Here is a 27,709-nt window from a genome sequence, read left to right on the forward strand (position 1 = left end):
CCGCGGAGAAGCGCCCTGGAGCCCCGGGAGGCTCAGAAGCGGGAGGCGCGGGAGACAAAAGTGTGGGCTCCTTCCCTCTCCCGCCCTCCGCGCCCGAACCCCGGGCCGGCGAGCGCGACCCCTGCCCCGACCCCTCGCCGGCCCGGCCCGCGCGATTACTAAGGAGACGCGGCCCCCGGCGCTGCCAGTCCCCGCGCCGTTAGAAAACGGATCCATCAGCGGGCACCGGGCGCTGGAGAGCGTTTTCTCTGAAGGGACTGGTGGCGGGGGACAAAGGCGGGCGGCCCCATTCAGCCGACCCGTCAAAGGCGCTAAATGGGGACATCAAAAGGCGCCCCAACGAGGACTACGGATCCAATCGCGGGAGAAAAGAACCCGCTTTTTTCTTTTCCTTGGCCGCAACACAGCTGAAAAGCCCCCCCTTCCCCCCCTCCCCGAAAGCAAATAAGTAAAAGAATGCGGGGAGGGTGGGGGGGAGGGAAAAATAAAGAAACAATCTCATGAATGCGTTTTCTTGGGCTTTCAAAGCGGAGTGACAACTTCCTCGGCGCTGTTGGGGGCCGAGGCCCGGACCTCGCCAGTCCCCGCGCCGCCGTGGCGGTTTTCCCCGGAAAGACTACCTTTTTATGGGTAATCCCGTTTTGTGTTTTTTGTTTTTAACAGGATACTTTTAAAATAATTTTTTATTGATTGATTTTTTACACAGAGGAAGAGAGAGGGATAGAGTTAGAAACATCAACGAGAGAGAATCATCAATCCGCTGCCTCCTGCACACACCCCACTGGGGATGTGCCCGCAACCAAGGCACATGCCCTTGACCAGAATGAACCTGGGACCTTTCAGTCCGCAGGCCGAAGCCCTATCCACTGAGCCAAACCGGTTTCGGCTAATCCCATTTTTTTTTTTTTTTCCAACGCAAAAGGTACACAAAGGGAAGGGATAGGGGATGCAGGGCGAAGCGCCAGGCCCAGGCTCTCCATCAGGCCGGCTTAGTGAACGGACACGGGAGCCCGAGCCCCGACCCCGCTACCCCCGTCCCGTCCCCCGCCCCGCTGGCTCCAAAGATGATCTTTGCTCCAACCAGGCTCCCCGTGGTGTTGTTTCCTTGGCTTCTCTGCCCGCCAAGAACGCACAGGATGGACGGGCAAACCAAGCCACGGTTTGGAGAGCGCTCCTTCGCGCCTACAGCCACCTCTCCTGCTCCGGTTCCTTGCGCGCGGGAATCCCTTCCTTCCCGCCGGAGCTTGTTCTTTACTCAGAGCCAGGAGGGAAGTAAAGGCCGATGTAGGGTCAAAGACCGTCCTCGGAGCCAGGGACCTACGGGTTAGCGGTACAGACTCAGGCTGCCACAGAGCCACCCGCCCTGCCCGGCCCGGAGAAGGGCATGGACCGGGGGCGGAGAAGTTAGATGCCGGAGAGGTCACGGCAGCCGGGGCGCGGCTTCTGTCTCCTCACCTGTCCTGTGACAGGTTATTAGGAAGGAAGGGCACGCGGGGGCACGAAGGTGAGCCGCGCTCCCCGGGCCAAGCATGCTGCAGCCAAGCCTCTGACCCGGCAGGACCCGGCGCGCCCGCCTGAGCGCACCCTGCGGCCTGGGCGCGGGATGGGGGCTGGCCTTGGCCTCCCCGCACCTGCACCCGGTGGCCTCAAGGTCCAGGCTCTGAGGCCACAGGAAGGATTTCAGCACCAGGGGCGCCCGGTGAGGGAATCCTCCCTGCGCAGTGAGCAGCTGGGTCTCTCCATTCTCCCACGCCCCGCGTCCAGCTCAACCCTCAAGCCGCCGCCACTGGGAGATACATGGGGGTGGGGGGTGGGCAGTAGGCCTAGATAGAATAACGGTTATGAGTTGTGTTGCTACCCCCGAAAATATCTAACGGAGGAATCCGGTTAGAAGCCACGATCCTCAAAAGGAAGTTCAATAGGACCCTGGATTCCAGAAAAGCGATTCGAGACAGAGTTCGTGGCCAGACAAACGAACAGATTTCGCAAGACACGGTGGTTCATTAAAATAGTCTGCACAAGAGGTTTAACCCGGGTGCAAAAGGCCACAGCTCTGCTTGGGGTTTTGGGGAGCCCCTCTTCGCCCCAAATCAGTGTGGGTGGTGGTGGGGCAAACCCGTGTCCTTTGTTTGTGGGCGAAGGATGCGCATTGTGGCAGCAGCCAGGAAAGAGGGGGGGAGAAATTAATTGCAGCCAATTAATAATTAATCCCCCTTTAAACAGCTTTATTATCTCTCCCGAACGGTAGGGATTTGTCTGATAACCCCCCGAAGACCCAAATGTCAAGTTTAACCAAATAGTTATTGCTTTATCAACCCGAGTCTGCAAATAAATTAATCAAAAGCAAATCTGTCCTTTGTGCGGCTCGTTTGCCGGTAATGGATGGATATGAAGATTTGCCGATATTATTGTCTGTCATTCAATCTAACAAAGTGAACATTTATTGCATATATATTAAAAATTATCCCCGGAATCGAGTGGCGCCGGGTTTGCATTTATTGGAGTCTTCCCAGGGGTGACGTCCCCTCGGATGGGGGCGCGTGGGGAGAAGGGAAAGTGCAGGAGCGAGAGTCCAAATCTCTTTAGGCGTCTGCGCCCGCCTCTGCGAACACCCCCCCCCCCCCCCCCCCCCCCGCCCCCAGCCTTCACCCCAGCCCGGGATCTGCAGGCCGTGGAGCAGCGTGGGGAGCCGAGCTGCTGTCAAAACAGAGGCCAGGAGCCTGGAGCCCTCGCCAAGACACTGGCCCGGGGAAATTTGGGGTGTGATTGAAGAGAGAGGCGCGGGAGGGGGGACAGCTCCTCTTTGTCTTCTCTCGGGTTACATCATTTTCTAATTAGGCATAAAATTGTCTTCATACCCTGGGATGGCGGCCTTCATAAACATCACCATTATGGCTCATAAGGACGCCATTGTGGGGAGGCCGGTCCCGAAATAGAAGTGCTGGGGAGGGAGGGAGAGGCCTGCAGCGGGAGGCCAGCCTCGCTCCCCACTCCCCCCGGGAGGAGATGGATGGCCAGTGTCAGGCAGATGAGGACTTGGAGCTATTCCATTGTCCGAGGAGGAGACTCTTGGCGCTGATGGAAAATTCTAGAGGCAGGACCGAAGGGGCCTCGGGTGGGAAGAGAGGGGCCTGGCCTGCCCGCCCGCCCGTTAGCTGGGCAGGTGGGTGGAGGAAGCCGATTCGTGGCAGAAGGAGGTGGAGTGGAGGGAGTAGGAGTTTCCCCCGAGGCACCCTGGCCGGCCGCACCCAGCTCTGTGCTCAGGGTGCACCTGACTCCAGCTGACCTCCCACCCTGACCCATCGCCAAGGTGGGGGACAGCTGGGCCCAGGGAGAGGAGATGGGGCAGCGGACCCAGAGCAGTGCCAGGAGGTGCCAGGCTCAGAGACAATTGTTCCTATTATTCAGAGCTAAGGCTCAACCAAGCCCGGCCTCCCGCCCGGTTGGGGGGCGCTTTGCTAACTGGATGGAGATGGATGGAGGCGCCCCTGAGTCCTGTCCTCCCCCACCCCTCGCATCTTGTCAGACCCGGGGGCAATTACTGTCCCGCCAGGACGGACACGCTGCCCGCCACCCTGGCTGCCCCAGCGGCTTTGGCCATTGCTGTCCCGCCGTCACAATAACCCGACTTGACATAAATAACTCCCTCGCGCTTGTCTACATCTGCTTGACCTCCTGAACCCACGAAAAACCTTTGCTGCGCTTAGCCTAATTACATCTTTCTTTGGAAGAATGCGTTAAAAATGGCCACTTCTAGCCTCCTGCGTTGCCTACCGCTAGCTAGCTCTGGTTCTGTTGGGTCTTGGAGTTAACCTTCTTGCAAGACAAAACGTTCTGCGAAGGCTGGCTCCTCCCTGCCTGTGTCTGTCTGGAGCATAGCTGGGTAGTATCCCTCACTTTGCAAGATGACTTAAATGCACCTGGAGCTCCAGGCAGCTCCTTGGAGGGGGCGGAGGGGAAAGCAGCTCTTAGGGTGCCGACCCCCTGCTTGGTCTGGAGCTGTCTGAGGACACAGCTGGGGGGCCAGGCCTTCAGGCCAGAGCAGCCAGGCGCCCAGCCTGCACTGCCGTTGACCTGATGATGTAGCAAGGGTGGGGGGCAGGTCCCCCAGAAGTGCCTGTGCTGGCGCCAAGGGGCTGCCCTGGCAGGCGCCAAGACAACAAGGAGCCGAGGGTGGGGAGGGGAGGGGAGGGAAGGAGAATGATTCCGAAGATCAGGGAATCATCTTGCCAGGCCTGTGACCAGTGTAGATCCCCAGGAGGAGCTGGCCTGCTGATGCCAGAGCCAGCCTAGCTCTCCCAGGCTTCCTGTGGGTGGGGGTGAGGGGCGGGTGCCATGTGGTCCTGACTGAGAGTCATCTCTGGCCTGGTTAGGCCCAGCTGACAGTGAGTCAGAGGATCAGGGCAGCATCTCAGAACTTGACAGGTGGGAGGGTTCTTAGAGGTCTAATGGCTAGAGTGACCTCCGAGCTTGAAGGTGTAAGCAGGTCTCATCCACCCACCATCCGGGTGTGGCCTCCTGACCTTTACCAATGACCCCACCTGCAGAGGATCCCTGAGCAGCTGAGATTGGACTTTGCCAGAGTGAACTCTGTTGAGCTTAGATCCCATGGCCTTGGCTCCTTATACTCAAGAGCAATGAGGAGTGGCAATTGCAGGAACAAGACATTGACTTAGCAGTTGTTATTACAACAAAACAAACACACAGTAATATCTTGATTCCAAAACTTCGGAGTCAGTTTTTCTTCATATATATATATATATATATATATATATATATATAGATATATATATATATATTGCCTTTAAATACACACACACACATAGAGAGAGAGTCTTCATATATATATATATATATATATATATATATATATATATATAACTATATGTATATAGTCTTTAAAAAGGGTTGTTTAAATGTCTAAATATCTGGAGTATGGTTTTTACATTGTCACTGTCAATGTCACTGGAGGTAGGCCCAAATTAGTATCTCTTTGATTAGGGTTCCTAGCCTATCTATCCACTTAATAGCCATTAGTCATTCTTCAATTACTTTCACAAATGCCTTCTGAAGAGATGGATCCGTATGAGACACAAGAGAAAGGAAAAAAAAGAAGAAATAAAAAGAGGCACCTAAGGAACTTGCAGTGTCCTGGGGAGGAAAATCAAGGTAGTATAACTTAGTGCTCAGGTTGACACTAGATTTGCACTTTCTGATTCTGAGACCTACACTGGATACTACTATCCCCAAGCCTCCATTTTCTTATGTGTGAAATGCAGGTATCTGGGCACATGTTCTGAAAGTCCCCTAAATCCTTCAGGTATTCTAAAGCACATAATTAATATTCACAGCCAGATTTGAATAGGCTGTATAGGCTGCAGGAAAAGAGTGTTTCTCACTGGACCTCTGAAGTTTTGCATTCTAAATTGTGAAGGACCAAGTACAGGGAAGGGGCGGAACACACATCAGAGGAGGAGTCTGGCTGTCCCTGTCTGCGTAAAATGAATGGACTTATTTAATCTAAGTCTGTTTCCTCACCTATACCGTGGGAATCATAATGTCTGCTCTATTCACTAGACAAAGTAGTTGGAAGGATCCGCTCTAATAATGCATGTACATGTGTTTTGAAAACTAACAAGCATCGCAGTGTTGAAAGACATAGACCAGGGAGCCATGGCTCCACTGTATAGAAGGCACTCCATCCAGGATGGCTGGCTGGAGGGCGGACTCTGTCTTCCGGCCCTGCAGGCTGGGAGCATGCCGAGTCTTGGGCAGCTACTGCCTGTCAACTGGAATGACTTACCACTTGCTGTGTTGTTGTTAGGATAGGACGGTCTCTCCTTGATTTTTAGCACAAACCTGTGACTATGAAAGAGAAGGTCCTTTTCCTGTGGAGGCCACGTCCCTGAGATCCAGTGCATAGGACAGAAACACTTGCTTCAGCAAGCTTCGCTGAATTTGAAGGACTCTGCTGCTGGAAGTTTCCTTGAAAATAAGATTGGTTATTGATTGGGAAGAAAAAAAAAGTGAGGAAGTAAGAAATTCTTTTGAAGCTTTTTAACTGACCCTCCTTTCTGAAGGAATACATGTTTTTATTCTTAGCAGGAAAAAAATAGAACAAAGCCCAAACACTGATTTTTTTTTTTTCCTTCATAATATGCTCCTTGCTAAGAACTTGGTTAGCTCACTCAGAGAGGGGAAGTAAATTTTAAAAGAAACGTCATCTCTTTGCTGAAATGGGAAGTAGAACATCTCTAGGACTGCTTAGAGAAAGGACTTTAACTCTGAGAAGAAAACCTTGGGAAGAGGGATAAGGGGGGGCCAGGACCCCTAAAAGGAGCAGGCCCATCTTTCCCCTGATGGTCAGCATGTTCATAAAGCAGCTAGTTAGCAACGCATTCAGCCCTTGTGACATGTGGAAACCTTCCAGCAGGTTCTCAATTAAGGGAGCTGTCTTCTCCTTGCATTCTCTTAACTTTTGTGTAAATGTTAACAACTCGATGCCATCTATTATGATGCCATTATCACAGAATGTTGACTGAACTGGTTCTTTTATCTCTATGATGGGGCTGGCTCATGAGCAGATTTATGCATTTTTGATATCAAACTCTTTCTCTCCTTAGACCTAAACTCTTGTTGACTTTCATTGACCCCCTGCCCCTGGTCCCCGATACTTTTCCATATTTCATATTGAAACATTATTTTTTTCTCTCTCTCTCTGTCTCTCAATGCCCCTCTTAGTTTAGTTGTCATCCATTTGACGGCTGTCCCTAATGGCCTGGGCTGTTTGCTCTGTTCTTGAACTTGGTGGGGTCACACGGTCTTTTAAACAGCGATGTCCTCTGAATGTCCACCCGTGCTGTCCGGCTAAGTTGCCCTTGTGTCACAGGCGCTGCCCTTTTCTCCGCCCCTAACGACCAACTGCTCCTAATCACTTAAACAAACACCTTTCCTCCTGGCGCCTCAGGCCCCCGGAGCCATTTGGGTTTTGTTTCGCAGAGCGGCTACTGTTCTGCCTGGCCCACCGGCAGCTTGGCCTCCCTGACCCGCTGCATCCCAGCTCTTCTCCTTGGAGCGCCTGTCTTGTCCGGCGTTCCCCGGGCCAAAGGCCAGGGTCCGGGCAGGATTGACCAGCTGCTTGAGGTGACCACAAAAGACGCCAAAAGACAACTTCAGCTTGAAGCAGGCAAATGAATGTATTCATTTATCTTTTCTCCCCCCCACACCCACAAGCCTATCCACAAACTCAGTCCACTGCCTGGCTGTAGATGAGACAAAGGGGAAATGTTGGGAATGGGGGGGGGGGGGGGGCGCGGGGGTGGGAGAGGAGGCAGGAGAGGCCCATCTTGCACCAGAAATCTTAGCTCCATTCTTGGGGGCCGTCTGTTCAGCTTCACAACACTTTGCACGACCAATTTCCAGAATTGAAGTTGCCTGGTGTTTTGATTCTTCCTTTGCCTGTGCATTTGTGCCCTGAAGGTCCCTTCCAAATGGATACTAATTGTGGGGGCTGCACGCTGCTGGCTGCTCCAGTGCCCCCGGGGCCCAGAGGACCTGCTTCTCAAAGCCTTAATTGACAAGGACCTGTCTGTAGTTAGGAGCAGCTGGTCCGGAGCGTTGGCACATCAGTGCAATCTCAACGCAGCCTCCCCTAGCCCCGAGGAGGAAGAGGGTAAATGTGGTTAAAATGAAGGAAGATTTATAGCCGGCCCCCTTGGGTAATCCGACAGGAGACAGCTCCCAAGATTTTCCCCTACGAGGGGCTTCATTCATCAGCTCTGGGGCCTGGTGACCAAGGAGGAGGAGGAGGAGGAGGAGGCCATTATTGCCAAGGGGGGAGGGGAGGAGGCCCACTTAGGACAATTAGGCAGGTGACAATATCCCACTTGCATGCATCGCCCACTCCCAAACCGGACTATCAGGCTGTCTGCTGTGTCCGTGGGCCTCGGCGGCCGGCCGGGTGCCCCAGCCTGAGTCTGGCTCTGGCTTAACAGTGGCGCCTGGAGCAGGGGGGCCGAGAAGGAAGAGGGGCATGCGCTCTGGTTGCCCTGCCCTGGAAAATGCCCAGGATGCTTTCCTGGGCGTCTCCTTAGGCAGTGTTTCCCAAAGTGTGGTACGAGTACCCCCAGGGGTACAGGAAGAGTTTGGTGGGGGTATGCACTGCACCATGCTTAGCTGTGCCTAATTCTACGTTCTCATGAGTACGAGGGGTACTCAGCGTTAGGAAAATTATAGAAGGGGTACACATACGTCAAAAGTTTGGGAAACACTGCCTTAGGGTACTGTAAAGCCGCCCCAAGGCCCTTGGCAGGGCAGCTGTGTAAACCCATTGGTCCTTCCTGCGCCCCCGAAGGAGCGCCGGCCCCCTGGCTTCCCTTTCTGAGACCTGCTCCCTCCGCAGATACAGCCTTTCAGCGGGTGACAAAGAAGGTTGGCTGGTTCGACAGGACCCCGGTTTTGTGGCGAAGTGTGGGAAATACTTTGATGTCCGTCCGGTTCGCACGTGTGAACAGGGATAATGGCTTTCGGGGGATCTTCATGGAAATTTCAAGTTTTAAAGCAGAAATCCCCCGAACTTTTTTGCCTGTTTTTCTCAACTTCTTCTTTTTTCTTTCTTTCTTTTTTTTTTTTATTCCTTCAGGAACAATGCCAACATTGAAGGGCCTCGGTTGGAGTCTGCACAGTTGGAGATCTTTGGTGCCGTGTTAGACATCTTTGGATTTCATCAATCAAACTGACTGCAATTTTCCATAAAAACCCTGAATTTGGGTCAGAAAGTGGCCAAAGCAGATAAAGATCACTCGAGCTGTCTTATAAGATGATAAATAGATATCCTTTCAGGCCGACAATGCCAAAGTGCAGTTTTGTAATTCACTTCCATGGGCTCTGAATGCAGTGCATCCAAACGATTTATACACGTTTTCCCATGGCTTATAGGAGGTGCCTTCACATCCGCGGCAGCATAGCCTGACCTTTTCCCTACTGAGTTGTTAAGTGTGGTGCCTTGGGTGTGCCCCCTCCCTTATTGTGTGTGTGTGTGTGTGTGTTTCCCCAAAACACACAAGAAAAGTTCCCCCCCTTTTATTGCTCAAATCAATAGGCTATGGGTCTGATCTAGAGAATTCTTCGCCAATAAACTGGTTGCTGAAGCTTAGGAGTTGGTGTGAAAATTCCATTTGCTCAATGGTTGCTCCTAAGGCACTTCAGACACTATTTGGACACCTTGCTGGGATGTCAGCTTGTTTTCCTAACCGCCTCAACAGCAACAAGCATCCACTGGCAGTGTGTCCTTCCTATTCTTGAATTTGACAAATGGTCCTTTGTATAAAGTGAATGAAAGGAAACCCTAAAAGAAATAGCAGAAAGAGCACTCCCTGAAGGTATTTAACTCATTCCCTCTAGAGACCTTTCAAGATGATAGCCGATATAATTTTTAAGTGCATTTTATATTTTTAATATAAACAACATTTTATATTTTTTCCCTCTTCGTTATTAAAAAAGGCAATCTGTTTATTTAGGATGATTACATGCCACTCCCTATTTATTGCTCACCTCAGTTTAATTCCCCTTTCTTTGAAATCCTCTTGATCTTTCCCCTCAAAATGCTTTCCTTTGGATAGCTCTGAGAAGCAGCCATGTTTGCCATGCTTGGCTATTCATGAGCTAATTGTCTGGTGTGTTCTCATGAGCTAGGAGATTCTGTGAGGGCATCCACAGTTACGCAGAAAATCCATTTATATTTCTTGACCTAAGAATATTTTCCTATATCCATCACGTGAGCATCATCTCCCTGCTGTGCTTTGCTGTTCTATACTTGTTAGCTAAATCTCAAATGCATGCTACACAGCATCCATGGAAGGGAGACTGGTACAGTGGGAGTTAATTACTGTTATTAACTTACTGGCTTTATTAGTTTTGAATGAAGCACATAGCTGTGGCTACAGTTATTTAAGCACTCTTTATTAACTAAAATAATTTGCAATTTTTGGACACACTCTTACCATATAAAATTTAAAAATTCCTTACATGTCTCCTAGGGCAGTGCTGGTGAGGTGCATGGGCGGGGCAGGGTGGCCTGGGGTCCCACCCCCTACATCAGCTTGCTCTCTCCTGCTTTAGGAGCTGGGATTCCCTTTCTTTCTTTCTTTCTTTTTTTTCTTTTTAAAAAAATATATTTTATTGATTTTTTTCAGAGAGGAAGGGAGAGGGATAGAGAGCTAGAAACATCGATGAGATAGAGACATCGACCAGCTGCCTCCTGGGATCCTTCAGTCGGCAGGCTGATGCTCTATCCACTGAGCCAAACCGGTTTTGGCTGGGATTCCCTTTCAACTGTAACGTGATACAAAGGGCTTCATGGCTATTAAAAAACCACACTGAACAGTGAGAGAGGGGATGGTGCCATTTCAACCCACCCCATTCTAAATATTCTTAATTGTGGTAAAATGCATGTAACATAAAATCTATCATCTTTAATCATCTTTAAAAATATATGTTTTTATTGATTTCAGAGAGGAAGAGAGGGAGAGAGAAACATCAATGATGAGAGAGAATCTTCAGTCAGCCACCTCCTGCATGTCCCCTACTGGGCATGTGCCCTGACTGGGAATCCAACCATGACCTCCTGGTTCATAGATGGACCCTCAACCACTGAGCCAAGCCAGCAGCGGTTAATTATTAACTGGTTACTAATGTTGCTACTGGTTAATAACGTGGATTAGTTGTTAACCGGTTAATAATCTGGATTAATTATTAACCAGTTAATGATGTAGATTTGTGACCCAATGAAAACAAGATAATTTCAAGAGAAACATCAAAAGTTGCCTTATTCAAAGTAATGTCCATCGCTTGCTACACATTTCCCCCATCTTTCAGGTAATTTGTGGATACCATCCCAATAGAACTTTTCTTGTTTTGAGGCAAACCATTCAGATACCCAATTTTCCACTTCTTCGTATGTTTTAAAGTGCTGCTCAGAAAGGGCGTGTGCCATTGATCAGAACAAGTAGTAATCTGAAGGAGCAAGGGTCTGGTGAATACAGCAGGTGGGTTAATACTTCCCAGGCAAGATCTTTTAATGTGTCTTTAACTGGTTTTGAAGTATGTGATGGTGCGTCATCATGAAGCAAAATTACTTTGCTGTGTCTTCTGGCACATTCTGGATGTTTCACCATCAAAGTATGGTTAAATCATCGCCAACAGCCCATTTGGAGAGCTGGGCTACAGAAAATCTCCTTTCACTGAAGATTTCTGTTCTTGAGAATTACCTGGATAGTTTCTTCAGTGGTCCCATTTCTGTTTCCCTACTTGCAATAAATGAGGTATATAAAAATTCTTCATACAGGGTAAAAAAGAAAAATAAGGAAAGTAAAAAGGGTTGTGCCTGTATATATAAAGAAGAGAAATACTCCCAGGTGAGTGAAAAAGAAGGGATTTGAAGCTATGATTAGACAATTTGCAGGCAGATAAGTCTCAAATTTGTTGTATAATTCATTGCACCTGTCACTTCTCTAGATAACTACCACTACATCCTCAGCAATCCATATAGAATTTATTTCTTTCCCCAATACAACAACATTTTAAATTCACTATTTGACAGAAAGCTATAATTTGACAATTATCAATTATGCTTTTCAAAAATCTCTTAAAGCTATTGTTAACATGTGCAAGAAGGAGGGATGACACTTTTCCTATTTTCAATAATGACATTCATTAACTTGCTATCATCACCTCCTCTATGAGGGTAATTATTCTGATAGTTATTGTTAAATCTTACAACATCTGAAAATGATGTGGTTTACTAAGAATTTTGGGGGATTTACAAAGGCAATACCAAGTAAACAATTTAAACCAAATCTATCTCCTCTTCTCATTTAGTTGGGTAATTTAAATAAAAACCATCTAGGTGGGTGTCATGAGTTTTCCGAGTGATTTGACCTTCTGAACCCAGCTACCATATATATTATTGAGAAAAACTGTTCGTTAAAGTGGCACTTTATCACTTCTTTGCAAGCATGCAACACAATTTTACTTGAGAACATTTTCAAATTTTAAGAAGGCCTAAATAACCTGATTTAAAGGCAGCTAGAGCAAAGTTGTTGAATTTAATAGAGGCTAACATATGGGAAGGGTTTTAAAGAGCCATTCACATCAAAACCCCAAAATGGTTTCAATCAGCAGGTACCCTGATGTTTATTTAATGAAGAAATGTATGAGCAGCTGCTGTCTCCCAATTTCAGATGTAGTTATCTTTCATTGCAGTGCAACAAATCAGGAAGAAGAACAGATTTTTGGCTGTAATTTGGGATCATGCCATTGGATAGGCAAGGCTATACCAGTAGATTCGTAAACAAGAACAAAAGGAGACTAGTTTAAGGAAGGAAATGAGACATCATAACTCAGGCCTATTGCTTAGTTTCTAGGTCATAAAAATGTGTTTTTCGAGTTTGGATTAAGTCCTAAAGGCCTTTGTGTAGATAAATAAAAACCCAATCTGGCATTGATTCTTGACTGACCTTGTGGTCTTATTGCAGATGGACACATGGGGCTAATTTTTGTCGCCCAGTGCATGGTAGGCATCGACAATGCCAAAATATCCCTCTAACCATTCCAAGAAAAAGCAGATGGACAATTGGGCTATGATATGACCCTGAGAGCTTATGGGGCATTGCTTTTGGGACAGACATTCTTATAGCAGGTAGATCTAGCTGTGAATGCCTTGTTGATCTTGCTCCTATTTCAAGCAAGTTTTAGGAATTCAGGGTTTGTAACTATATTCATTTCCCTAGCCATGTCTGCCTTTTGAACAAATATGAATTGGTGGTGGTAGTGGTGGGGAGTGGGGACATATACTGATTGCTATCCCTCTCATTGTCCCACATTAAGGTTGGACCTTTTAAAATGAATTAAGTTGGTCTTTGGTGACCTTAGTGGTAGACTCCCTTCTCTACAGAGCAGTTGAGAACCTTTTTGTGTCTCTGGTCCTGGGCATATAGTCTTGCAACTTTTACCTGCTATTTCTTGTGAACAGTTCTCAAATTTGGTGAAAGTAAGAATGGTAGCCCCAAGTCTGCTATGAGGGGGTCTACTGTAATATGTATATTAAGGTTGTTACAGTTATATTTTTAAATTCTCCACCCAGGGCCAATACCAATGGTGAATTTATTGGAAAGTTCTTTTAGAATCTAGGGTGGTGTTATTTATTTATTTAGTTTTGCCTTCAGTTTTACTTTTTTTTCTTCCATTTTTAAAATAGTTTTGCCATGATAAAATTTACTAACTTTTAATGCGTTTATTAGTGACTCAGGTAAAACATTTGTCTGACTTAGATTCTCAGAGGCCCTCCGTGTTTAATGCAGATGTCTAGGTGAGTCTGAAAAGAAGACCAAAAAGGAAATAATCAGCTATTATCCAATAATGACTTCTCATGAGTACAGGTGAGAACCAGGAGTTTTGATTAATCTGTAATTGATCTGTATTGCCGGTTGTCGATCTGGCAAGTGAGTTTGCATGGGGACTGACTGCTGTAGCCTAGCACACAGCAACCATCAGGAAAGTAGCCCTTAACTCAGTTCAAAGCAAGGACTCTGGTTGGCATGGGGGCCTCCCACTTCACCAGCGCTGCTGCTGCTGCTGCGACCTTGGACACACCACTTCACCTTTCAGCTTCCTCCTCGGGTGGCTCACCAGGGTCCCATGGTGCATACCTGCTGAGTGCTTAGCATCAAATAGGACATCTCACCGGTTCCAGTGATGAGGCTTCCATTCAAACCGCCCGTCCCCCTCCTCCCCCCCTTCCCCAGCACCCCCTGCTTCCCTGGGAAAGCAGCCTGCACCAGGCCCCCAGACTGTCCTGCCCTGACTGCCCCGGGCTCTGCTCACACCCCACCGCCACACCTTGACCTTCTCCGGGCCAGGTGGCCGCAGACCGGCTGCCCTGGCGTTGGGGTCTGGGCAGGGGGGCCAGGCTGGGATGGCAGAGCCCCGGAGGGGCGCGGGGAGGCCCGCGGGCGGCGGGGGCGGCGGGCACACTCGGGTGCATGCTGATGAGCCGCGCCCGGGCCGGGGCACGCGGTGCCACTCAGGCCCGCGGGGGGCGCGCCGCCCGCCGCAGCCGCGCTCCCGGCCTCTCAAAGCCCCTTTCAGCGGCTCTGCGGGCTGCTCACCGGAGGTGTCTGGAGCGACATAAAGGCGCATTATGAAAATTATAATATCAGCCGCGGAGCATGTCCACGCAGGCAGCTCTGCACCTCTGAGGCATTGAGCGCCGCTCAGCTGGGCCGAGGGGGGAAATATCCATTTGAATTCGCGCCCTGAATGGGGGCGGCGGCGGCGGCGGCGGCGGCGGCAATGGCCACAGGGCCTCCTTTATCCCATCCCGCTCGCCCATTCCCGGGCCTGGCACCTTGTCTCCGGATGGATGGCGAGGGTGTGGGGCGGGAGGGGTCCCGGGAGGACAAGGAAGCAGAAGTGGAGGGAGGGGGAGCCCCGATGCACAGCCGGGCGAGGACAAGGAGCGTTGTCACTCGGGCCCCCAGGAGGATGATAGATGAGGGCTTTCTGGGGCCCCGGGGAGGTTTCTGTTCTGCTGGGGGCCGGAGGATCGGGGGGTCAAGGGCTGGTTCCTTGGCCGGAGGCCGGGAGGGAGTGGGTTCGGGGGATGGCGCCCTCTCTCCTGGCCTGAGGGCCAAGCTGGGGTAGCCATCTCTCCTGTATTCCCCATCAGAGCCGGGTGGTGGTGGAGGCGAGGGGAGGGGGGACGAAGGTGAGCACCCGGAGGCCCAGGAATACGGGTGCAGGCACCCCTCCCCCGTTTCCCCGCCCTGGCGTCCGGGCAGGGACCGTGCACATCTTGGATTCCAATGAGGGAGCCAACACCTGCAGCCTCATCCCGGACAAAGCGAGATCCGGGTGGGCCCCGCAGGAGGGTCTCCTTCCAGGTCACCCCAAGATCCCCTCGGACTCCCCAGGGTCCTGGGGCAATTCGCACGCTGGCCCCCCCCCCCCCCCCAGGGGGCGAGTATGATCTATCACAGCAGATGAGTGGTCCCGCCATTCATATCCCTGCCCATTGTCTTGTTAATCACTTTTCATATGAATAAGGCCCAGCGCCCCCGTCCCCGCACCGCGGTCCGGGGTCGGGGTCCGAGCGGCCCGCAGACAGCGCAGGTGCCCGCGCAACCTGTGCAGCCGCCGGGCGGGAGGGCGGCCCGGGGTGAGCGGCGCGGGTGGCTGGGAGGCAGGTGGCGCCGGGCGGGCTCCAGCACAAGGCCAGGGAGAAAATAAAAAGCAAAGCAAAACAAAAAACGCTCTCCCAAGCTAAGGGATTTGTTTGGCTCCGACTTGTGTGCCAGAGTTTAACTCTCGGGGAGAGGGGAGGTGAGAGCTGGGGGGTGGGTTGGGAGTGGGGGACCTCCCCCCCCCCCCCCCCCCAAGGCCCCGCTTAGGCTGGGACGCCCCGTTTCCTGCGGTGAAGCCAGCATGGCTGCTAATAGAGATCTAATTGATGGGTGAAGTCCCATTTCCGCGCGCTCTCCTTTATTGCTCCATCCAGTCTGTTGCAAAATATAACCTTAATCTGATTTAGCAATTCCTCCAGGATTCGGTGCGAGCTTCCAGCCCAGGATAAAAAAAAAATCGTTATTAAAAAAGTTAAAGTACAGACGTGGACTCGCGGTGCGTTGCCTTTTTAAAAATCGTGCCCTAGTTTCCTGACATTTAGCACTTTCTCTGTTTTGTAACAGCCCGGTTTTTATGAGTATTAACAAAACACTGCCCAGTGCGGGTTTGTTGCAGATGCAAATTAGCCCCCCCACCCACCCCTCACACCTCGCCGTCTCCATCCCTTGCAAAAGCCCGGGTGAGGGCTGGAAAGGCAGGCCCCGGCCAGGCCGGAGGGAATCCTTTGGTGGCCACAGTGGTTTATGGTTTCTGATCCCATCCCTAATCGAGGATTCCTGCAGAGGTCGCCCAGGGACAGGCGGCCTGGGAGCTGAAGCTGTCTGGTACCTGGTGGTGACATGCTGGTGGGAGGGGCCAGCGCTGACCAGAAGCTGGCACTCCCCCACCGTAGATTCCCAAACAGAAGTAACAGCACAGGGCATGCAGTTGCCTGGCCCGGTGAGGTAGTCCAGAGACTATTATTGCTCTGGGGCTCGGGTGGTGCTGTAAGACAATGAAGTTGGACAACTTGGCAGTTCTCTGTAATGCAGACTGGAATCTAACCAAGAGGCCATTCTAAAGTGATGGCTTCCCTCCTCCCATCCCGCCTCTGTCCCCTGCCCCCAAAACTTCTCTCCTATAAGTTAAATGCATATCCTTCTCGGTTCCCAGTTGGTCCTAAGAGACTGATTTTACAGAGGAATGTCTTTTCTTTCCTTTTCTTCCTTATTTCCTCCCTTCTTTCTCCAGGAAGGCTGGGAAAGATCTTCATGGAAGTACATCTGTATGTAGGTGTCCGATGTCAACCACAGACACTGTGACAAAAACATACACAAATAGATCCTCCCTGAGCTCCTCTTCGCCATGTCAACAGAGTTCTGTCAGGAAACGGCTGGTGATCTTGGTGAGATTCAATCTCTCAGCGTTGGCTTTTTCACTTTTGAAATGACATTGAAAAAAAAACTCTCTGTTGCACTTCCCCCAAAGGCTGTTTTGAAGTCACGTGTGCCACCCCCATGTCGCTTAATGTGTTTATACATAAAAATAAAGTGATCATTATGAAAACTTAAGAATAGAAATCGGAGTCATTAGGATTTTGGAACATTGTAGAAGCCTCCTTTCCCTGAATATAGAAGGGGGTGTTGGTTGGGTTACCTGCATGGCAATTCCTGACTCATTTTGCCTCTGAAGGGCTTAACTTCAGAGTCAGGCTTCTTTCCTGACTTTAGGTCCTCCAGACTTTCCTTAAAACCAGCATTTGCGCTCTAGCCGGTTTTGCTCAGTGGATAGAGCGTGTCTACCGACTGAAGTGTCTCCGGTTGGATTCCATTCAAGGGCACAGGCCCAAGGTGCATGCTGGGTCCCCAACAGGGGCCGTGCAGGAGGCAGTGGTTCCATGATTCTCTCTCATCATTGATGTTTCTGTCTCTCCCTTCCTCTCTGAAGAGAATAAAAATATATTTTAAAAAACCAACACACACTAGCTTTTGCATCTCACTCCACTTTCTGTGAAGCTGTGGGCTCCATTTCCACCAGCAAATAAATGAGTTCCTGAAGAAGACCGAGCAATGCATGCTTGTCATCCTGGGCTGATCATTTCATTTCCCACGGGCAGCGATAGGAAAGCTCCCTGAGCAGCCAAAGAGGTGAAGCGGGAGGATCTGATGGCCGCGGAAGCTGGCCTGTGCACCCCGCCCCAAGGTTTGTGGGCCCTTTTCCCTCCCTGAGATCGGGGCAGTGGGAAGCAGTGCTGAGGCATTCCCTGGCCCCGCTGCCTCTGCAGCGCCCTTGATGGGTTTAATGAGGCGGAACGCCGTGAAGGGGATGTGAACTGGTCCAAATGATTGATGAGGCCAGGGGCAAAGCCCAGGCGTTTGCAGATAAAGCCCCATACAGCCCGTGATAAAGGCAGGACAGGGGCAGGGCTGGGCTCCTTCAAAAGCTGTGGCCCAAATGCATTGAGAGGAAACAGGGAGGGAAGGTGCTCTGTTGTTACCTAATCAGTTCGCGCACTGAGCCACCAGCCGCAGAGAGCAGAGGAGGGCTGCAGAGGAAGCAGGGAGGGTGAAAGGCGAATCTCCCTCCCTCTCTCTCTCTCTCTCTCTCTCTCTCTCTCTCTCTCTCTCTCTCTCTCTCTCTCTCTCTCTCTCTCTCTCACACACACACACACACACACACACACACACACACACACACACACACACCATGGCCCACCTCCCCACTCTCTCTTCTGGCTTAGCAAAGGCTAGATTAGTATCAACCAACACAGATGTCTAGGTACTCAGCATGGGACTGGGACCAAGGCACCCCTTTCCATGGGGCACGAAATAGGCACAGAGAAAGAGGAGAGAGAGAGAGAGAGAGAGAGAGAGAGAGAGAGAGAGAGAGAGAGAGAGAGAGAGAGAGAGAGAAGGCACCAAGAAGAGCAAAAGAAACTGTTTCCTGCGTGGTACACTCAGTGTTAGGGCACCCGCTGGCTCCCTTCTTAGCTATTAAATGCAATTATCAAAACAACAGGCTCTAGTCAGGGAGAGTGAGTGAAAGAGGGGTGGAAGTAGGGAGTCCCAAATCCACCCAGGGATTTCAATGAAAACACACACACACACACACACACACACACACACACATACACACACACACCAACAACAACACATGAGACTCTTCTACTTTTCTGTTGTAAACAAACTAAATAAAACAAGATTCATAGGCTTAGAGTGAGAAAAAAAACACCCTAATTTTCTATACTTACTACTTTTGAAAGGATGATTTGTCCTTACCACACATTAATTAAGAAGATAACCTTCGTGGCTAGGAATAATTTTGGAATTAGGGTGCACAATGCCTTGGAGAAGCAGTAGCTGCAAAGTGAGCATAAATATTCTGACAGCGGTGACACTCTCCGGGTAAACTGCTTGGGCTAACGAAGAAATAGAATGACAGTAGGGACCAACATGACCCTTTTTCCCTCCTGGGCCTCAGAGGCTGGTGGGCAAACATAGTCTCTTTTTTTCACCATCCAATGTCAATTTGTAAGCACTTACCTGTAGGTCTGAAAGGGTTAAGAAGCATTTTCATTCATGGAAATGGAGGTTTTGGATTTCAGTTATATATATTCTACCTGTGAGTTTTAATCACTTACTAGCACTTGACTTCAAGTTCTCTTTTGTGGATGCAACTATGTTTGAGATTCTGTGTTTTAAAGGCCAGGTATGATAACGATGCTGGAACGCATGAAGAAGTGATACGGACAGCCCCGGCCCCACACTTCTGCTTTAAAAGAAACTTGCCGGGACATTAGTCTTCTACCACATTAAAGAGCATTTGTATAATAAAGTAATTTATTCCATTCATTTTTACAATTCATGCCTATTTACTGCAGGCCATTCCCACTTCTTTTGTTTGAACTTAGAAGGCAAGCTCCAAGAATATAGGTGTCCTGGCTATTGAATGATTGTGTACTGCATTCCAAGCAAGTGGAACTTAATAAATAAATCATAGAAGTTTATTGTTTAAAAGAGAAAAGATGGAAAATTATGGTTTAGCACCTTTGGTTTTTTTCCTTCCTTTTTTTCCCCCTTTTTTTTTCTTCTTCTTTTTTGCTTTTCCCTTCCTTCCTTCCTTCCTTCCTTCCTTTCTTTCTTTCTTTCTTTCTTTCTTTCTTTCTTTCTTTCTTTCTTTCTTTCTTTCTTTCTTTCTTTCTTTCTTTCGTTTAGCACCTTTAGATGAAGACTGATAATTAAAACCCTTTTCTCTGATTATAAAGCAATGTATATTATTTTAAAAGGTTTTTGAATATGTTGTTTTAGAATTCTTTAGAAAAGAAAATTCTATTATTAACTTTCTTAATATTCTCTTGACTATATTCTCTTGAAAACCTTCCTCAATTTATTGTGTTAAGGTGAATCTTTTTCTTTCTTTCTTGAGTTTTGAAATATTATATGCTCACAAAAGTCTTTTGGGAACAAAGATGAAACCAAGCCTGAAAAATATTTAATCTTGAAAATAATTAAAGCTTCTTTGAAGTTAGAGGGGAACCCCAATCTTTTAAAGACAACACTTCACTGCAGTCAGTGCCATCTATATAAAATATTTTTGGCTATATCATTTATCAAATTGGATTGTAGGATTGAGATAATTACCCATATAACTCAATTGAATAGATATGTGATGAATGTGAAAATGTTCCCTGGAAGTATTTTCACAGTGACTAAGCATTTGTAAAGTATGTATCTCTGTGCATGTTATTGAGAGAAAAGAGATTTAGAGCCCCGACTCTCTAATTAATTCAACTAAATGGATTTTGTTTATTAAATACTTGCTTAGTTCTCATGGTCTCTTTGTCTATAAACAAAATAAATTGTGAGCTTTTTGGAATAAAAAGTCTGTTGTGTATTTTGGATTCCCTCTTATAAGTAGAAGTGTCTAGTATTGTTACTCTAAGGCTAGGAACAAATCAAGTTTGCCAAAAGTTGGTTTAAATTTCTTAAAAAAAACAGAATTTATTGGGGTGACTTTGGTTAATGAAGCTATATAGGTTTCAGGTATACAATTCTGTAATACATCTTCTGTATATTGTATTGTATGTTCACCACCCCAAGTCCAGTCTCCTTCCATCACCATTTACCCCCTATATACCTTCTTCTATTATACCCTATTCCTCTAAATTTCTGATTGAAGGTCCTAGGAACTCCCAGAGTTGTAATGGGTTCCCTGAGAGCAATATGTTTAAATAAATTATTCAGGACAAAAAACAGAGCAAACTTTTTATGTAATTATTTTCTAATTCATGTTAGAAATAGATGCACCTACAAGGTGGACTTTAATTGGCTGCTCTAGAGGAAAAGCTCTTATTGTCTCTCTCTCTCTTTCTCTCTCTCTCTCTCTCTCTCTCTCTCTCTCTCTCTCTCTTTTAAATAGTTTCAAGTTCCTAATGTTTAACTGGATTTCAAGAAAAATTACAAAGTAAGTTTGTGCAGATGAGTGAATCAGCATTTTTGTACCCTAAATGTCAAAAATTGAAATAATTTTAATTAGGGAGAAGAAATAGGAAAATATTCCAGCATTAACTTAAGTATATAGGATTATTTGCATTAGAGAATGTTTTGTTGTAATCATAATAAAGATGCTAATGATGAGAAGACTTTCCTGCAAGTGAGTTAAAAAAAATAAAACTTCCACCAGACATTGTAAAATATGTCTCTATTTCCTTTCTTCTCCCACTTTAATTCAAAAATTTTTTTTTCATTAAAAAGGAAAATAGTTGATTATTACCTCTTCATTTACTTTGTTTTAAGGAAGGTCAAGGGAATGAAGCTAAAATTGCTTTAAATTTTGCAGGGGCGAAATTTTTACTTAATTTTTTTCCATGATAAATATTACTTTATTAAGTTGTCCAAGCATATCATGACTAAGATTATGCACACATTTGCATAGCTATTTCTTTTTGCTTAGCATTTTCCAGGAATATTTTATTTGCTTAAAAGTGCACAGTGAAAAATTTTTGCTCTTCCTCTAATAACTGGCTGGCTGAGAAATAAAAATGATGAAACTTTTCATGTGTTCAGTCCTCATTGGATCTCTAGGGAAATCTGGAAAGAAATGACAAAATAACTAGCTATAGTGACTGAAAAAATTGCATTTGTTCAAGTGTAGGATGGAATTCATAAACATTGGGATTTACATAACTACTTATATGACTATAGAGTTTCATAAGCAGGAAGTATTGATGCTTGCTATTTACAGGGCTTTAGTTTCAGTACATTTGTTTGATAGTGATGTAGGTGGGTTTTGTTTGTATATTTAAATGAGGCTGTGAATAGCTGCATGCGTATTCTTTTTCTTTTTATTTCTTCTATCTTCTATGATAAAAAGCAAATCAAAACAAAGAAACCTAATGGCCTTAACTCAAATTCAAATTCTTTGTGCCTCTTGGTGAAGCTTGAAGGTCACCAAGTTAAGCACACCAGTAAGATATAAAAGTTTGGCTCTTAGAGAGTCAAATATGTTTTCCCATATTGTGACTAACAAGATTTCTTCCCAGCTTTAAAAATGTACTCAAATTCATTTATAAAAAAAAGGTTGGTCATTAGTATTGTACAAAGACCTTAGCTATGCATTGTTTAAATATATCATTCATTTAAACTTAGAAACTCAATGTTTATGTGATTCATTTTCCTTTGCACATATAAAACATGATCCATATTTTTAAAGACCATTCATCTATTTATTGCTTTTGGAAATAATGTCACTCACCATCTGGCTTTCAAATATTCCAGATACAATTTTGTGAGGCTCTTTCTTATCATATTATTTTCCCACAGGTCTTTATAATAAACATTACTTACCTCAATTTCTCCATAAACTGTTCTCAGTACATCCTACCCTACCAACGAAAAAATTTTTTCTTTATGTATTCGCAGTCTTTTCTGCGATTTTCATTAGCTAGTGTACCTTAGGAGTGTGTCTTTAAAATTTTTAAACAGTTATTTAAGGGGGAAAAGTGCCCGCTGGAAGTGAATAAAACTCACAACAAAGATTGGCTGGGAAGCGTTCACTGTGCCTTGTTTGCCTTGCTTTCTTCAGAAGCCACTCCTGTCAGTGGTCAGTTATACTAAAGAAAGAACAAAGTTCCTTGATGTGAACTGAAAAAAAAAAAAAAAGAGAGAGAGAGAGAAAGAAAGCTGCCTGCAGTTCCTTTCAATTGCTCCGTTGCCCAGGCAGGCCAGCCTCCAGCCAGAAGCCAGCAGGCAAAATTTAACAGCCACGCTTCAAAATGTTAGTAGCAGCTATCAATGCATCCATAACTCTTAGCCCTCAGATATGGGGTCATCTTTCAATACTACCCCACTGTCATATACAACATTTGTCTTGTCCCACATTCAACTGATGGTGTCAAACTATGGAGCGACTATATAATACACATATACAAGAGCACAATGAAAGCAATAATCTCCAACCCAGTTTCTTTCTTTATTTGAGCGCTATTACAAAGTTTCCTGCAGTAAGGAGTAGCCGGGGAGGCTGTGACATGATCCTGCCCACAGTGGATCTTAGGGGAGTCAAAGCTCTGGAGGATTGAAAGACAGCATGCGATTCCTAGGCTGTTACGCAAGAATCCAGCTTTGCCGCTACTTCAATAACCAATTTTGTTTTCCTAAATTCCTACATATTTTCTAAATATAAGACTTCTTATATTATGTAGAATCTATTTTCTATTTTTACTTAACAAGTATATTCTCTTACAATATTTATATATTATGGCTAGAAAAGAATAGGTTATACAAGCAGCCATTTACTCACCTTGATTCTATTCCACATACAAACAGTATTTTGTTGTATTTTATCTATGTATAAAAGACTTTAAGAAATAAAAGTTGGCTTTGGAGAATGTTTGCATTTTTCTTTGAATCCACAACCTGCCAAAAGGAGTGAAATGTCAAGTCCATAGAGGACATTTAATTATTTAGTCACTGCCAAAGGTTGATGAAGCATTTAGATCCAAGCTGAAATGACTGGATAAAATAATAGTGAGATGCGCTGAACTCAATTTAGAAATACTATATAAAGCAGAGATTTAGTAGCTAAACAATAGTTCCAACAAAGAGCTGTGATACAAATACTCTGGTGATTGGGATTTGTAGGAAGCTAGTTAATTTTTTAGTCAATTATTTCATTTTGCAATTATATTGCAGTGTGTCTGAGCACTAGCGCCCACTTTTGCCATGGCAACCGTATGAGAAAAAATGACAAAAAAAGGCATGGATTTCGGGAGAGCAGCGTTCAGCCATCAGAAGAAATGCTTCGTTCAGGAATATACGCCAGTTCATGCTAAATATGAAAATGGCCACCCCAGAACAAATTGCATGGTGAGGGAGGAGAGGATCTTAACCCAGGTGTAACAAATAATTTGTAATTCGTGTACATTGCAGAACAGAGAAAGAGTCACTAAACGCAGAGTCAGTCTCCTTCGGAGTATGCCCAAAAAAGAAAAGGAATCTCGTAAATACCTCCGCAAAAGTCAATTCTCTTTCAGCAGTCAACCAGGGCTCTTTGCAACATAGCTGCAAAGTACGTGGGGTTTTCAGCCACACTATAATATTTTTACAGCCCCGCAGTCACCATCTATTCCACATACACAAACATCCGCGTACCCAGAAAATAATTGTGGATAATTCAATGTTCAGATTCGATAATGGATGCTCAAATAAATATGAGAATTCCAAGCAAATTTGTGCAAATGAAAAAAGATTTCCTCTGACATAATGGCATGGTGCAAGGCTGTGTGTAATGAGCTGTAATTTGTCTGGAAGAGCATTTTAAAGGGGCTGAGCCATCCACTGGCAGGCCAGCAGCCGCTCCGAGTCTTGCCGCAGTGAGCCGGCCTGCCTCGTCTCAGAGGAAATTACACCGCAAGCAGGCCAAATTTCTGACAACTTCCATAAATTATTTCAGATTTTCATATTTCAAATTTCATCTGCATTCATCATGTGAGTTTGACTGGGGAAAAATATCTAGGAGGAGCTCTGCTAGCATTCAATGCAGCAGTCCCAGGAGCCTGCCCTGGGACTGGCTAATTTAATTTCGTTTTGATTAGATTATTCTTGCTGCAGTCTACTGCCAATCTGAAGTATTGTGCCTTCTCTTCTACTTAACCTCCCTGCCCCATGCCTGCTCCAGCCTGCATGCAGCTCTCTGGATTGCAGAATATATTTGAACAATCAAAGTTAGGAGTTATTATTTTGCTTTCCATTGTCCATCCTTATAAAAGCACACATCTTTCACTGGGCTCCCTCTTCCCAGAAATCGGATTACTTCTTCTTCTTCTTTTTTTTTTAGTTTGTAATATTGTTTACCATTTTCAGTGGAAAGTGCCCTGTAATTTAGGTGGAAAATCTAAAATCATTACTAAATCTCAGGATGATGCAATAGACCCTAAATGAGGATCATCTTTAAAACAACTATCATCATCACTAGGCGATACACAAGAGACGGGAAACAGGTAAATAATGAATACCCCCATCCATTAAACGACAAATCTATTGTAAACCGAAGTTATTTTTCAACCCTCTACCTAATGGTCAATGAAGAAAACCCTCTGTAATCGGTCTTCCTAGGCAGGGCATTTAGAGATTCCGCATGCAGACTCTTGTAAACATGCAAAAGCATAAACACAATTAACTTATGAAAAATACCGGCACAATAGCAAAATAATCTGGGAAGCAGGCTCAGTAAGGGTTTTAAAGAATTCTCAAATTTAATTTGAATACAGGGAGATGACGATTAACAATGGATAGGGATCATGGGTACCTCAAAATGCATAATCACAATTCCCCACCCCCTGTTTTTAGAACATGGCTGTATTTTCTGTGAGATTCAATAACGGAGGAACACCAAAAATGTTTGTCACTTACAAAGTTAGAGGCTGGATTATTAGAATCATAGATAAATAAACAAAGCAAATGCTGTTCCTTAAGTAATATCTATCACTTCCTCCTTATTGAGTTATTTCTTTAAACAATATAAGTTTTTTTGATGCTATGTGTCTGAACTGAGGACTTGAGGTTCTTTATTGTTCTCCATTTTGATGAAAAAAAATTGAATTGGGGTCTGTTCTATTGAATTTTGTTCAGTAAATATACTGAAATCATATTTTTGTTAGAAGCTATCAATAAATCCAGTATAAGAAAAGTAATAAGATACAAATATGAACAGGACCTTTGCAAAGGAAATATTACAAAGAGAGTGCACTCAGAAAATATATTAGGGATTTTTCCCCCCCTTGTGCTGGAAGAAAATACAGAAAGAAAGACACAAAACTGCGTTATTTTTAATACAGATTCCGTGCTTGAAATAAAGACAATTCTAACCACTATCTCACCTGGCTTATCAATTCATTTTTCCAGCATTGCAGTTAAAAAAATACATTAGCAACAAATCTAAATCTTTTTTTCTATGATAAAATACTTACTAAAAAGACATCACACTTGAGAAGTCACTAGACTTCCCAGGTTATGAAAATTTGAACTTTTTGCTGTCCATATTCTACTAGAGGGTATACAACAGCCTCAACTCTTTATTAAAATCAATTTCAATAGAATCTGTGACTAAATCATCTATAGGCAGAATTCCATTATATTCTGTCAGTAATATCCTAGGATAAAAGGCACAAGGACTTAACAAAAGCTATTATGGATACATCTTTTGGTGCAATTGGTGGGGTCTGTTCCCTCTAGTTTTGGAGATATTAGGGGTCAAGAGAAAAAAATTAAACATGCTGAATGTTACTTTTTCTCCAACTTGTTTAATTGAATTAATACTGTGGGGGGGAAATGGCAACATAAACTAAACTGACCCGAGGCAGGAATGACATTGTACTAGTAAACTAAAGTGATTTGAGGCAATTCGTTTTGAGAAGTCATAATTTGCTTAGTCACCCCTTGCTCTCTTTTATGAAGTCAGACACTGGATGTTGGTCACTTGGGGTGCTAGAAGCTTCCATGGGTGTCTTCACTTTCATATGTCACCATGGAAACAAGCACCTTGAAACCCAGAAAACTTTAATGACATTCTCCGTTGGTTTAGACCTTTGAACAGTTTTATATCCACTTGGATATCAGTGACACTTGTTAAATAACTTTTCAGTAACGAAAGGGCGTAAAGGAAAAAAAGAGTTTGCAATTCAGTATTTGCAGCTTGTCTTAAGGTTCTAAAACTTGTTCTAATAAAATTAAATGTTTGTCCTTTTAAAGTCCTAGCTAATCACTCTCTTGAAAATCTTTGGGACTTAATGTTGGAGCCACTGTGCCATTTGGCAAGGAGGACTGGCAATTAAGCTTTTTTGTACCCGGTATTCAAATTTGAGAATGTCACTTTATTACTTTGATTTTTAATTATGGAAATGTCAGCAGAAAGACTTCCACTGAGTGCAGTAAAAGAAGAGAAGAAAAAAAACAAAAACCAAACCCTTCTTTCCTGGAAATGGCAGTCAATGAAGTGAAAAGCAGCATTCCTAGAAATGTATAATTTATGACTGAAGGAAGAGGCTCCTGTGGGCTCTCATAAAGGTAGTTTTAAGCAAGGAAGGAGACTTGCGGGGGCATTCACATGGCCGGGTGCCTTTGGCAGAAGAGTTCTGGCTTCCGATCCTGGGGAGTAGCCTAATCACTTCAAACTTTGTAAGCTGAGCTGTGGAAGAAGTGCAGTTAATTATACGTCTATGCTGTAGAGAGACTAACATCTTTTCAGTAGAGCAAGAAGGTTGTTACTGTTAAGAAGGAAAATGAAAGCCTTGTTATGATGGACCATTTTTCTAAGGCGGAAGCATTTTATTCTAGCTCTGAGTTAAAACTTTTAACCCCCTGCCTCCATAATTCAGAGGCTCCTACATTGCCTGCTTTGCATAACCACATTGCATGTTATATGCTATGCAGTTGTGCTCTTGGGGGGTCATTTTCATAAAATGTAGTGGGAATAGTGCCCCCAAGTGTTGGGGGCAATGTCAAAGTCATTGTTGAATGGTCTCTGTTGTGTTTCTGCCCAGAAGAGAAGACAGAAATGGGAAGAGAGAAAAGAATCACTGGGTTCCATTTTTTTTTTCTCTCCCTCAAGAGCAGCCCTTAACTTTCTTTCTCTTCCATGTGACTTTTTCCAAACCACTATTGAAAAGTAGTGGTTATTGCTGGTCTGGATCTGCCTAAATGAGGGAGTAGGAGAATGGGAGCCTAGCCTGGCTGCATTTGAGGGTCGCTCTCTTTGTGACTTCATTCATGTAGTCAGAGCCTAAGCTTGCTCAGTCGGATGGGCATCTTTTCACGTGTCTGAGCGGCAGATAGACATGAGACCCAGAAGCCAAACGGACCCTAGTGTATCCTTTCAAGGTGTCTTTTTTTTTTTTTTTTTTTTTTTTGAGTCAAACAGAGGCTTCCTTATCCTCAAAGAGACATAGTCCAGAAAAATCTGATTCTGAGCATGGAGGTTTGGGTTACTGATAGAATTAGCTCATTATTTGAAAAGATTGTTACCTAAGGAAATGGACAACGGGCTTAAAACC

The sequence above is a fragment of the Pipistrellus kuhlii genome, unplaced genomic scaffold (genome assembly GCF_014108245.1).
Source record: "Pipistrellus kuhlii isolate mPipKuh1 unplaced genomic scaffold, mPipKuh1.p scaffold_m20_p_1, whole genome shotgun sequence".
Taxonomy (NCBI): Eukaryota; Metazoa; Chordata; class Mammalia; order Chiroptera; family Vespertilionidae; genus Pipistrellus; species Pipistrellus kuhlii.